Source organism: Amblyraja radiata, chromosome 6, assembly GCF_010909765.2.
Source record: "Amblyraja radiata isolate CabotCenter1 chromosome 6, sAmbRad1.1.pri, whole genome shotgun sequence".
Taxonomy (NCBI): Eukaryota; Metazoa; Chordata; class Chondrichthyes; order Rajiformes; family Rajidae; genus Amblyraja; species Amblyraja radiata.
In genome coordinates, this window is record NC_045961.1 from 62325879 (window position 1) to 62338798 (window position 12920).

Sequence of the window (12920 nt, forward strand, 5' to 3'; positions counted from 1 at the left end):
CCCATTTGTGATAAATGTCACTCAAGAAGCTACCATAGCGCACTCTTTCGTTTTTTGTATAAAAATCCAAAAATTCTGGAACGAAATATTTGAAATTTTCACAAAACTATTTAAAATAAAACTGATACCAAAAGCAGAATGGATTATTTTTGGAATAACGGAAGGTAGCCCTGAACTAAATGTGTTTCAAAAGAATTTATTTAATTACGGGCTAATAACGGGAAAAAAGCTTATACTCAAATTCTGGAAAAACGCTCCTATACCAACAATAAAAATGTGGATTTCAAACATGTTCAAAACATTACACCTGGAAGATATGAGACTCCTCCTCGCAGGCAAAGAAGACCACTTCCAAAAGACGTGGTCTGCATTTATGAGCATACTAGAAGCATAAGGTGCAATAGTAATCCCCCGATCTGGTAACGGGGGATGAAAAATATGGTTGGTATATCCCTTTTTTGTGGAGTTTTTTATAATAGAGCGATTGTTTATCTTTCTTTCTTTTCTAGGGTCTATTTCTTAACATTCTTCACTAACTCTCTCTCTAATGGGCTCTCTTTTTCCAACACTTTCCTGCACTTTCACGACTCTTTCTCAATTTCCTTACTTCTTTTATTTCTATCTTCCTTAAAGCTCAAAAAATGAAGGGGTACAACAAATGTAATAAGATATTTTTGGTGTGTATTACTGTAACTTATTGTACTAATAAAAAAAAGAGAAAAAAAAAGAAAAAAAAAAGAGAGGAACTTCAAGCCAGATGAGCAAGTTTGTGTTCTCAGTACACCCAACAAGTACAGTTGAGACAAATGGGATGTTGGGAAAATAGTGGAAGTGTGTGAAACAAAAAGATACTTAGTTGGTTGGAAATAGGATCAAAAAGTTCCATGTTGATCAAATGATTCCAGCCAAAGATGAAACATAAACTGAGCATGAAGTCCTAATCCCTGAGTTTTTAATCTGAAAGTGAGTTGGAAGAGACCACTGTGATTGAAACACAAAGTTCAGTTAGTACAGACAAAGAAACAGATTCCTCTGGTACTAAAACAGAGCCAAACAAGCCTACAGTTGAGTCAACACCTAAACCTGTTACACCTGTTACTGTTAGACGATTAGGCAGGATCCGTAAACCAGTAGTCAGGTTAGGTTTGTAAGTTAAATAACTCACTGAACAAGTAAAACAAAAATGTGTAGATATGTAAAATAAATATTCTGTTTATCATTTAAAATTTCATAAATATTGGCTTAAATCAAGTATAACACCAACAAAATTGTAACCGAGTAGTTTGATTTAATACTTAAAAAAAGGAGAGCAGTGTAATGTGTTCATACTTATTCATGTGTATGTTAATGAGTTGGTGTTCAATATAAGGTGGGAATGCTGGGTAATAAATCTCTCTCTCGTGATCCAGCCAACCATTGTGTAAGTCTAGTTCTTAATTCTGCTGTCCAGAATTCCAAATAGCATAGATCAAGCCTTCAGCAGATTATGAATTTTGTGGTTCATCTAAGGTTTCTGGTTGGGGAAGACTTGGAATGTTTTTGTTATGAAGTCAGTGAAAACTCTAGCATATTCATTCGGGTCCACTGACGAATCCTTGAATGTAGCCTGGTCCATTGATTCAAAGCATTCTCATAACTTATTTTCAGCCTCTCATGACCCGTTTTCCAATGTTTACTTGTTCCAGTGAAGAGGACACCGAGGGGCTGGGCATGGGATGCTGAGAGGAGTTAGCAGATAATGGTGTTGATGGTAGTTAGCAGATACTTCTTCCAGCTAGCCTGGTTGAAGTCGCTGCGATTATGAGGAAGACATCCGGGAACACTGTTTCATGTTTGCTCAATTCCCCATGTGTTAGCTTGATGTCTGGCTGAGATGAAATGCAGACTACAGTCAGGATGACAGCGGAGAACTCTCTTGGTGGGTAGAACAGTTGGTGCTTAACTGCAAGAGGATTGCATATTAAGTCGACAATCCCCCTCAGTGAACAAGTGATGGAAGATTACTTCCGTGGGATTGATTTCAATATTGGCAAGTGGATTGGCACTGGCTTTAATACTGCCCGTAAAGTGATGTTAGGTTGCAAGTTATTAATTGGATGTGCAGTGCCAATAGTTATCAATAGTTATCAATAACTTCATTTATTATTCCTCTGTAAAATATAATAAAGTTAGTTCAGCAGTCACTTTATAACATAATCAATTTACTTCCTATTTTAAAATCCCAATCTCTAAATTCCTCAGACTGAGAGGCAGAGCTGGACCCAGATTGAAATCAGCAATAGAAAATATGATCCGTGGTCATTACATGCAGGCCAACACATGTTTTGTGCTGCAATACACAAGGAGTGATACTGAATCAGCATTAATCCTGATAAAGCCTTTCCTTTGCAAACTTTATCAGTGCCAAGCACTTGTTGGAAAGCAGTTAAGTCCAGTGCTGAGCCCGAGTCTGGTCCATAAGTGGACGAGTCAGTTTAAGAATGGTGAAGAGAAAGGATTGGAGGCCAGGACAGATAGCAGAGTCCAGATGATAACATTGGGATTGGGATTACTGGATAGTGATTCAGGCAATGGTTACATTTTTCTATGAATATCAAGTTCCGTGGGAGTCACTAATAGATGGAAAAGTAACTATCTTCAAGCAATATTATGTCTAATGAATATAGCAGTTAGTTTGAGACACTGATATAACAGTTATGTGCTCATTGCAGTTATTGGTGTGCCTGGTAAGAACTTTGGCAAATGGACGTTTACATTTTTCTGTGATATATTTGGATTTGTTCACTCCTTGCGCTATAGTAATGTAACTTTATGAATGGCAGTATGTAGGGCATCGGCAGTAGGTGTGGTGATCATTCAGGTTGCTTTGTGTTTTATTTTTTAAATCAGCTGAAAATAAACAAACTGTTGAAACACTCCAGCTCTCGCTACTGCCGTGGCAGTGTCAACCCTTGTGGGCCCATCATTTACATGCCCCTGGAAATTAAATCTCGCCCCACACTCCTCCACTCTGTCTCTCACACTCCTCACGAACAGCCACTCGCTGCAATAGGTGGAATGGTCCTTTCTTTCATTAATCCTGCCCGCAGTCTCTGATGGGGCCGGTTTCACAGACTTAACCATGACCGGCCGCGTATAACCAGGGCTCTGGGAACTCGGTATCTGATGGGGACGAGGAGGGTTCCAGAGGGAAGGCAGGGACAAATTAGAATCTGGCAGCAGAGTGGCTCTGTTAATGGATTCATTGCACAGTGAGTTCAGTTCGGAAAGAACACACGCCAGTTGATCCAAGGCGACTGGTTCAGGAGATCAATCCAATTATTAACCAACAGGCGGCGGAATCCATCTGTGAAAGACTCCACAGTGAGACGTGTCCAAAGGAGCAGGTGTTCACTCTGATCAATAATTCAGGCACAGTGAACTTCACAATGTAAAACATCCCAGTCAAAACCAAAACCTGGAGAGCTGCTTTGCCCGAGCACTGGGACAACTCTGGGCAAGGTCCCACTGAAGGCAAGAACAACATTCTAGTCACTAAAAAAATAAGCCGGGGGGCTGTATGATATTGCGTTATGGGCCAGATCCGGCCCGTGGGCCGTAGGTTGCCAACACCTGCTTTAACAGTATATTCACAGCATCAGCCCACATCACATCGTTGCCTGCCTCAGATTAAATATATTTTTACACATAAATTGTGAATAAAGATAAGAAAATGTTTCAAACAGAAGTAATATTTTCTTATTTCAGTAGCAAACACATTAAGGATTGATTGAAAATAATAAATTATTTAACTTTTTGAATATTTCATAATTGCAGATTAATGAACTGAATTAGAACTGGAACTGTGTAAGCATTGTGTGAACAGCGAACAGGAAAGGCAGCTATTGAGTTGACAGAATTCTAGATTAATTCATTGGTAGAATAGTTAACAAAACACGCTTTTTTCTACCCGAATGACCTTTGACAAATCCTATGATTCCTTGCGTTTATTGCACAAAACATAGAAACATAGAAACATAGAAAATAGGTGCAGGAGTAGGCCATTCGGCCCTTCGAGCCTGCACCACCATTCGATATGATCATGGCTGATCATGTTCATGGCTGATAAAAATAAACCTTCCTCTGCATAAATGACCAATTGTCCACATAGAGTCCCCAAACAGCATGGAAACAGACTCTACAGCCCAATTTGTCCATGCTGACCAAGTTGCCCCATCTAAGCTAGTCCCATTTGCTGGCATTTAGCCCATATCCCGCTCAACCATTCCTGCCCTTGTATCTGTCCAAGTGCCTTTTAAATGTTGTTATTTTACCTGCCTCAACAATATTGTTTGGCAGCATATTCTATATACCCACCACCTTCAATGAAAGAAATTGCCCCTGAGGTTCCTATTCAATCTTTCCCCTCTCACCTTAAAACTATATCATCTGGATCTTGATTCCCCTGCTCTGGCTAAAAGACTCTGCATTCACACTATCAATTTCCCTCATGATATTATAACCTCCACAAGATCACGCCTTAGTCTTCTGAGCTACAAGGGAAAAAGTCCTACCTAGCCCTTTGCTCTTTTGCTCAGGGTAACATGTTGTGGATTTACGAGGATGTTGTGGTAACATCCTCGTAAATCTTTCCAGCTTAATGATATCCTTCCTATAGCAGGGTTACCAAAACTGAACAGATAGTTTGTCTAATCTCTCTTTATAGCTAATATATAGCTATAGAGCTCGTATTAAAGCTAAAATTATAGCTAACACCCTCTAATCCAAGAAGCATTCTGTTAAATCTTTTCTGCACCCTCTCCAAGATTTCCACATCCTTCCCTTAATGGACTGACCAGAACTGCGCACAATACTCAAAATACGGCCTTACCAACATCGTGTACAATGTGCAAACTTCTATAATCAGTTACCAGATTGATGAAGGCCAATGTCCAAAAGTATTCTTTACCATCCTATCTATACTTTCAGGAAACTACATATCTGGACTTCTCTATCCTTATGTTCTATACAACTCTGCAGGGAACTACTATACACAGTGAATGCCCTGCTTTGGTTTGATTTCCCAACATGCATCCCCTTATACTTATCTGGATTAAGCTCCATTAACCATTCTTCTGTCCACTTACCCAACTGATCAAAATTACAATTAATTTTTGATAACCATCTTTGCTATTCACAGCACCACCCACTTTACTGTCATCTACAAATTCACTTATCATACCTTGCACAGTCTCAACTAAATCATTGATACAGTAAATTACAAACAACAATTGGGCAGGACCGATTCCTGAGGCACACCACTAATCATAGGCCTGCAGTCCAAAAAACAACCTTCCATCACCACCCTCCGCTTCCTTTAATGAACCCAATTCGGCATCCAAACGGCAAGCTGTCCCTGGATGCCCTGTGATCTAACATGGTCACACAGGTGCCACGGAAAATTAGATTGTTGACTGCTATTACATATAACTGATGTCCCCCTTAAGTTAACGAAGCAGGCCTACAAGGATTTAGAATAAATAACTGCAAACTTCACAATCCATATGTTAAACTTTTTATAACATAATGTAGAAATTAAATCCTGTCGAACATAAAAATCCATTGCCATGGAAAGTGAACATTCAGTATTCAACTGTGCAAGTACGCCTTCAAGATGTTCTTCCATTTCTTCTTACATACATATAGATATGCTATAATATGTTGAACACATTATCATGGCAGAATTTGAAAATGCATTGGGTTTTATTTGAAGCCAATAGACAAAAAAGTGTCCTATTAACATTTCAAGAAAATATTCAAGCACATATCAGCTTTTTTAGATGAAGCTGTCAACTAGCTCACTCAGTAGCATACTGACAATTTTTTTGTTTTATTTTATAATTTTGCTATTCCAAATTTTTAGTTCTAATTTTTATCATCATACTTCATTTCTACAAATCACTTTGACAATTTGTACAAATTAATCACCCGATGCACAATTCTAAAATTATTATATTTTAAAGAATAACAATAACATTATTGGCATTCAGTTAATAAAAAATCACTACATTAACAGGGAGGGATGTTCAGTTAGCTGAAGAGAATAATTATCTAGCTGTATCGTGCAGTAATTATAATACCTTTAGCATGATAAGAGTCTCTATCAATTGTCTGCTCTGCTCAAAATGTTATCACAGGGAGTGCTCCTCTGTTTTTATCCTCCAACCTTTAACTTATGCCAATAGTTCAGATTCCCTAAGTCAATTGAGTGTGTGTTCATAACTGTGTTGCGCGATCGGGGTCTGCATTCATGACAAATTGCTCAGTTTTTCATAGCAACAATGGATTCACATAACTTACAGTCCAAAGAACTGCCAAATCAGTCACCATGCTCCCTGGAGCATGATAAATTTGAATACTTCAATTTTAATTTATGCATGATGACTCTGAAAACTGATGGCCGTAGCGCTTTCAATGTGCAAACAGTGACATGGATTTGTTGGCAGAAATGCAAGTGTATGTGGCATTGTAATGAAAAATTAATAACTCATTGGTGGAACAATTGCAGAAACTTTCCTGGAGTCAATAAACTGGTTTTACCTCCTGACATGCTTGTATGACATGAGCTTCAATGTTTTATGTATCATTTTGTTGGCAGTTTTGGCATTGATGCAGAACCTTGTGGCTAAATTGGGATTTGTTTTCCTTTATGCGATGCTGTTAAGCACAAAAATTGTGCAATCCACAGCTGGAATAGCAGATTGTTCCTTTTCTATGTCAGTTGAGTAAACGTATAACTCTTTTGGATGGAATATAAAACAAAAAATATTTCCCTTAGATTTTGAGGTATAAATCCTGAGTTTAAAATTAATCTTCAAATTTCCGCAGTCTCCATCAAACATTCAACTAAAATCAGAAAAAAAGAGCAGGAATAGGTCATAATATTTGTTAAACCTATTCTGCCTTTACATAAAATCGTGAAATATCTGATCTTGGTATCAATTCTATTTCGGCCTGTCACCTAAACCCACAGGTTTCCCCTGTCCAAGAATCACCTTTGATTGTTATAAACATAATGATGATTCAACATCCACAGCAATTAGAGACAAAGTATTAATTTGTATGTAAACATTTTTCATCACCTCTTCTTAAATGAACAACATTTTATAATGTCAACATCTCTGGTATATATTCCACCACGAGGGAAATGTTTTTTAACCCTTTTTATCTTTTATTAAGATCACTGTTCATTCATCTGAAAAATCCAGCGAGTATAAGCCCGACTAGCTTCAATGTTGTACATAAGACAGTCCCATCATCCCAGGAATCAATCTGGTAAAGCTTCTCTGAATTGTCCACGATTCACATATATCCCTCCCTAAATATGGGGAGCAAAATGGTGTGCAGTATTCTAGATGTAATAAGTCTAACCTCTCTTTATACTCTATTCCCTTGCAAAAGAGATCAACATTGTTTTGAACTCTTGCTACATTTGCAGATATTCTATATTTCTATTCTTCCTACGCACATTTCCCCACATTATCCTTTTGTAAATGTTTGCCTACTCATTTAATCCATTTGAAGACTCTCAATGTCATCCTCACATCCTGCTTTTCTGACTTCCCTGTAGATTGTAAATGGATTAGCACTTTTCTTGTGTTCATAATCTATGAAATGCTTAATACAATCAAGAATAAAGAATGCATTAATATCCAAGATTGCAGGAAACAGGTGTTGATTTTGAAGATAACATCTAATCGGAAAATTATTTATCTAGTAATAACATTTAGTTATTGAATAAGTCTGTGCGCATTTAATTTCATGAGGCTCTGGTAAGCAGTATTGAGGAAGACCTAATTATTCAGTGTGTTTATCAAGTTAACCTTGTCAAACTTATTAGCAATTTATTGAATCTATTCAAAAATGATGCTATTTTAATCTGAAGATATTGTATATAATTAGTAATTGAATCAAATTATGCTATTAATACACTGACATAATTTCTTCAAATCTTTTCTAACTTCTAAAATATCAAGAAATGCGTTATTGAAGTTTGATAATAAGCAATTTTCTTGGAAAACATTTTCTGATAAATGTTCCTTTGGACAAAAGCTGAAAAAAGTAATTGTCACAATTTATTTGTATCTGCTCTGAGAAGATAAAGATTTAATTGCAATGAAATTTTAATACAGTGCATCTGCAGTTGTCTAATGTATGGAAGTGTGCAGTGGCTCTGAATGAGCTGAATTTTGGGTTGTCTGCACACAACTGTTGGATAAAGATTAATTTATATTTTTGGTTAAACTTTGGACATGATGTATATTATTGAAGTTAAATTATAGAAGCATAGAGTGCTGCAGCATAGAATTAGGCCATGGGTCATCAACTTCCACTAATGAGTTTCCTCATTGTCTGTCAAAACATACTATCCTTAATATTCCACACCTACTTCGACTAAACCTACGAGTAAAAAACATATCGATCTTTTTCCATGCCGACCAATTTTTATTCGCGAACAATTTTCAGCATGCTATACAATACTCCTCGACCAAACTGAGGCCTCGAGTATGCAGGAACTTCTCTCGTGCATGAACGAGAGTTACATAGACCTCCTAGGAACAAGTGTCGACCATGCTGCGAGTTTGAGTCGAGTGCAAACTCTTCTAAACTCGCAAATTAGGTCCCTGCAGTGGGACAGGCCCTTAACTGTAATTCATGTTTTCTAACAGCCATTATTCTATTTTGCACTTTTTTGTATATTCAGTGGTGTGCAAAATTGCATACACAGAAGTAATTGTTATATTGTTGCAGCAAAACAATCAGCTGTGGTCTCGGATGTTGTTCCTTGTTTATACAGTGCATTCAGAAAGTATTCAGACCCCTTCACTTTTCCACATTTTGTTACGTTACAGCCTTATTCTAAAATGGATTAAATTCATTTTGTTTTATTATCAATCTACACACAATACCCCATAATAAAAAAGCGAAAACAGGTGTTTAGATATTTTTGTAAAGTAATTAAAAAGAAATAACTGAAATGTCACATTTACATAAGTATTCAGACCCTTTACTCAATACTTTATTGAGGCACCTTTGGGGGTCAGGGTTTGGTGGCGGTGCATCGCGGTCAGTGCCTTTGTGTGGGCGGAGGGACCAAACTGCCCCCAACTCTGCTGCAGCTGACGGGAATGTTGCCGGGTTTTCCTCCCAGTGTGTCTGCAGTCCCGCTCCACCCGGCCCCGTGTGTGTGTGCGCTGCCAACCCACATCCCATCACAGTGCGGCCGCATGGGGGAGACAAGGCGGAGGGCAGCCATGGCCGGACAGTGCTGACCCTGGTGGGAGAGTGGGGGCTGTCCCAAGGGATGCGCTCCATCGGCCACTTACACCTTGGTACTCAGCTTCAGAGTGCCCAGTCACCCTCCAGCCCTGGGTGGACTTGTGTGGGAAAATGACCCCCACCCTCCCATCTCGCCCGGCCAGTGATGTGATGGATGCGGAGATCTGGACCAATCACTGACAAGTCCCGCCCCCCCGACTATGTCATGTCCGTTATTTGGCTTTGCGGCATTGCGTCCGTTTGGTGAGTTAGCTTTTCGGCATTTGTCCTGTCAGTTAGTTTGCTTTTAGGCGTCCCGCCTTTCGGTTATTTGGCTTTTCGGCGTTGCGTCCGTTCGGCTATTTGGCTTTTCGGCGTTGCATCCGTTCGGTTAGTTGGCTTTTCTGCGTTGCACCCTTTCGGTTATTTGACTTTTTGGTGTAGTTTCCATTTGGTTATTAGGCTTCCACTTCTTCGCTTCGGCTTCTCGTCCTTCGACGCCACATCCGCACACACTGACGTGCATTGTCAATTGTGGAACCTTATATAGACAGGTGTGTGCCTTTTCAAATCATGTCCAATCAATTTAATTTACCACTAGTGGACTCCAATCAAGATGTAGAAAACTTCTCAAGGATAATCAATGGAAACAGGATGAACCAATGCTCAAATTTGTGTGTCATAGCAAAGGGTCTGAACACTTATGTAGATATGATATTTCAGTTCTTTCTTTTCAATTACTTTGCAAAAATTTCCAAACACTTGTTTTCGCTTCTTCATTCTGGGGTATTGTGTGTAGATTGATGATAAAAAAAAAAGAATGTAATCCATTTTAAAATAAAGCTGTAACGCAACAAAAGGTGGAAAAAGTGAAGGTGGTCAGAATACTTTCTGAATGCACTGTATACCTAAGCCCCAAATATTAAACCATTGTGGTCCAATAGTTTTATCTACCTTTGTTGGTGTACTTAATTAATGCACATTGAGAATCTAATGAAAGCATTGATGATAGATTAACATTGTATCAAAGCAGACAACACTGAAGACTGAAGGTAAACTGGAAAATGTATGCACATTGTCTAAGTGCATTGAGGAGTTCAGCTCGGGGAATCCAGCACTAGACAGAGGTGGCCCTTTGTTTAGATTTTGGACCCATATTTTCTACTATAGAATGGATGGTTACTTCTATCACCACATCTCTGGTAACCAGCATGATGAATTATCTGATAGACAAGGTCTCTGGTTTTAGTGCAATCATTGTTCTCACCGTGATCTGGCATTTAGCTGTTGTAATTCTGCATGGATTAATGCTGTGATGGTATCAGAAGCAGAGCAGCCCTAATGAAATCCACAGTGAGTCTTGATAAACAGGTTGTAGGTAAGTAAGTGCTCCTTGATAACATTGACACCTCCCATCACTTTGCTGATAATTAATGATCAAATGATATGACAGTTATTGGCTAGATTGGGTTTGTCCCACATTTACTGAACAGAAAATGTTTGGGTAATTTTTCACATTGTTAAGTAGACACATCAGTTTTATCAAGATTGGAAGAAACTGGCTATAGTAATTCATTTCTGAAATATGACTCACAGAATCACAGAGTGGTTACAGCACCAAGGATGCTATTTGTTCTGTAAAGTCTATGTCAGGTTTGTATAAAAACATTTCACTCTGCTCTCCTCATGTCTGGGAAATTATTTCCTTTCATATACTTTTCCTTTTTGACTGCTATATCTGATTTTATGTCCACCACTGTCTCCTTCAATGCATTCCAGATCATAACCACTCTCTGAGCGGAAGAAAATCCTCTTGACATTTGGTTCTTTTTCCAATCTCTTTAAATGTATGTCCTTTAGTTCTTGACCCACTTACCAGTTGGAACAGTTTCTGTCTATCTGCTCTATTTATACCCTTTTTTACATTTAGTTTAGTTTAGAGCTACTGCATGGAAATAGCCCCTTTGGTCCACTGAGTCCACGTTGACTAATTTTTACCCGTACACTTGTTCTGTCCTAAACGCTAGGGATAATTTACATAGGGACAATTAACCTACAAACATGCACGACTTTGGAATGTGGGAGCACCTGGAGGAAACCCATGTAGTTACTGGGAGTAGGTACAAACTCCACACAGATAACGTCCATAATCAAGAACAAACCCAGGTCTCTGGCGCTGTAAGGCAGCAACTCTACTGTTGCACCTGTGCCGCCCTGTATTGAATTATCAACTATCTAGTACAGGCACTGTCTGGCAGATGAGCCTCTCACTATTACGTAAAAGGATTATTTTTATGTTGGAATTGATTGTATTGTATTGTATTCAATTTATTGTCATTATCTCATATTAGAGACAACGAAATGAATTTTCCTTACAGTCAAGAAACATAAAAATAAAATGAAATAATAAATAAATAAAACATATTAAATTTAAAAAAAGCACAAACACAGAAGTCCACGACACATAGTCCAGCCAGCCTCCCCGCCGATCTTCCCAGATGTTCACCCATGATGTTCACCCGTGGTCGGGGCCTCCCGAGCACCCGCAGTCGCCGCCACGGGTGGTCCGATGCTCAGGCCCTCACGCCAGGATGATGGAACACCGACGCCGAACCCCGACTCGAATAATAGTCGCATCCTCTCCAGGAAGCGACGTTATCCCCCTTACCGTACCCTCTTTCCCCACATAAAGACATTAAAAAAGTACAGAAAACGCTTTTCAACATAACAAAAAATAAATTTAAAAAATGATACATCATGGGATTCACCATCAGTGTTAAGCACCCACCCATCCACTGGAGAAGAGTCGAGACCCGAAACGTCACCTATTCCTTTTCTCCAGAGATACTGACTAACTCGCTAAATTACTCCAGATTTTTGTGTCTATCATCCATCCACTGGTCTGATTTTTTGAGTAAAACTGTTTCTTGATTACTTATGGAATGGTATTCCCAATCTGGGCAATAATCCTTAAAATACTTCATCAAAATCCATTGCTTGGTTCTACGTCAGGTGTTTCATCTGGTTGATTTTATCTTTTTCTTTAACATAGTAGTTTGATAGTAGTCTGGGGATTGAGTATGAGTCAGAGAGTCATGATGCTGCTTTATAGGACTTTGACTTGTCCATGTTTAATTCAAGGTTCAAGGTTCAAGGTTTGTTTATTGTCACATGTACCAAGTAAGGTACAGTGAAATTCAGATTACCATACCATAGTGTATCTAGACTTTCTGAAAGCATTTGATAAGGTCCCGCACGGGAGACTGGTGACTAAAATTAGAGCACATGGTATTGGGGGTAGGGTGTTGATGTGGATAGAAAACTGCTTGGCAGACAGGAAGCAAAGAGTAGGAGTAAACGCGTCCATTTCAGAATGGCAGGCAGTGGTGAGTGGAGTGCCGCAAGGCTCGGTTTTGGGGCCGCAACTGTTTACCATATATTTCAATGATTTGGAAGAGGGAATTTGCAGCAACACTAGCATGTTTGCGGATGACACAAAGCTGGGTGGCAGTGTGAACTGTGAAGAGGATGTTAGGAGGTTGCAGGGTGACCTGGACAGGTTGAATGAGTGGGCAGATGCGTGGCAGATGCATGGCAGATGCAGTATAATATAGATAAATGTG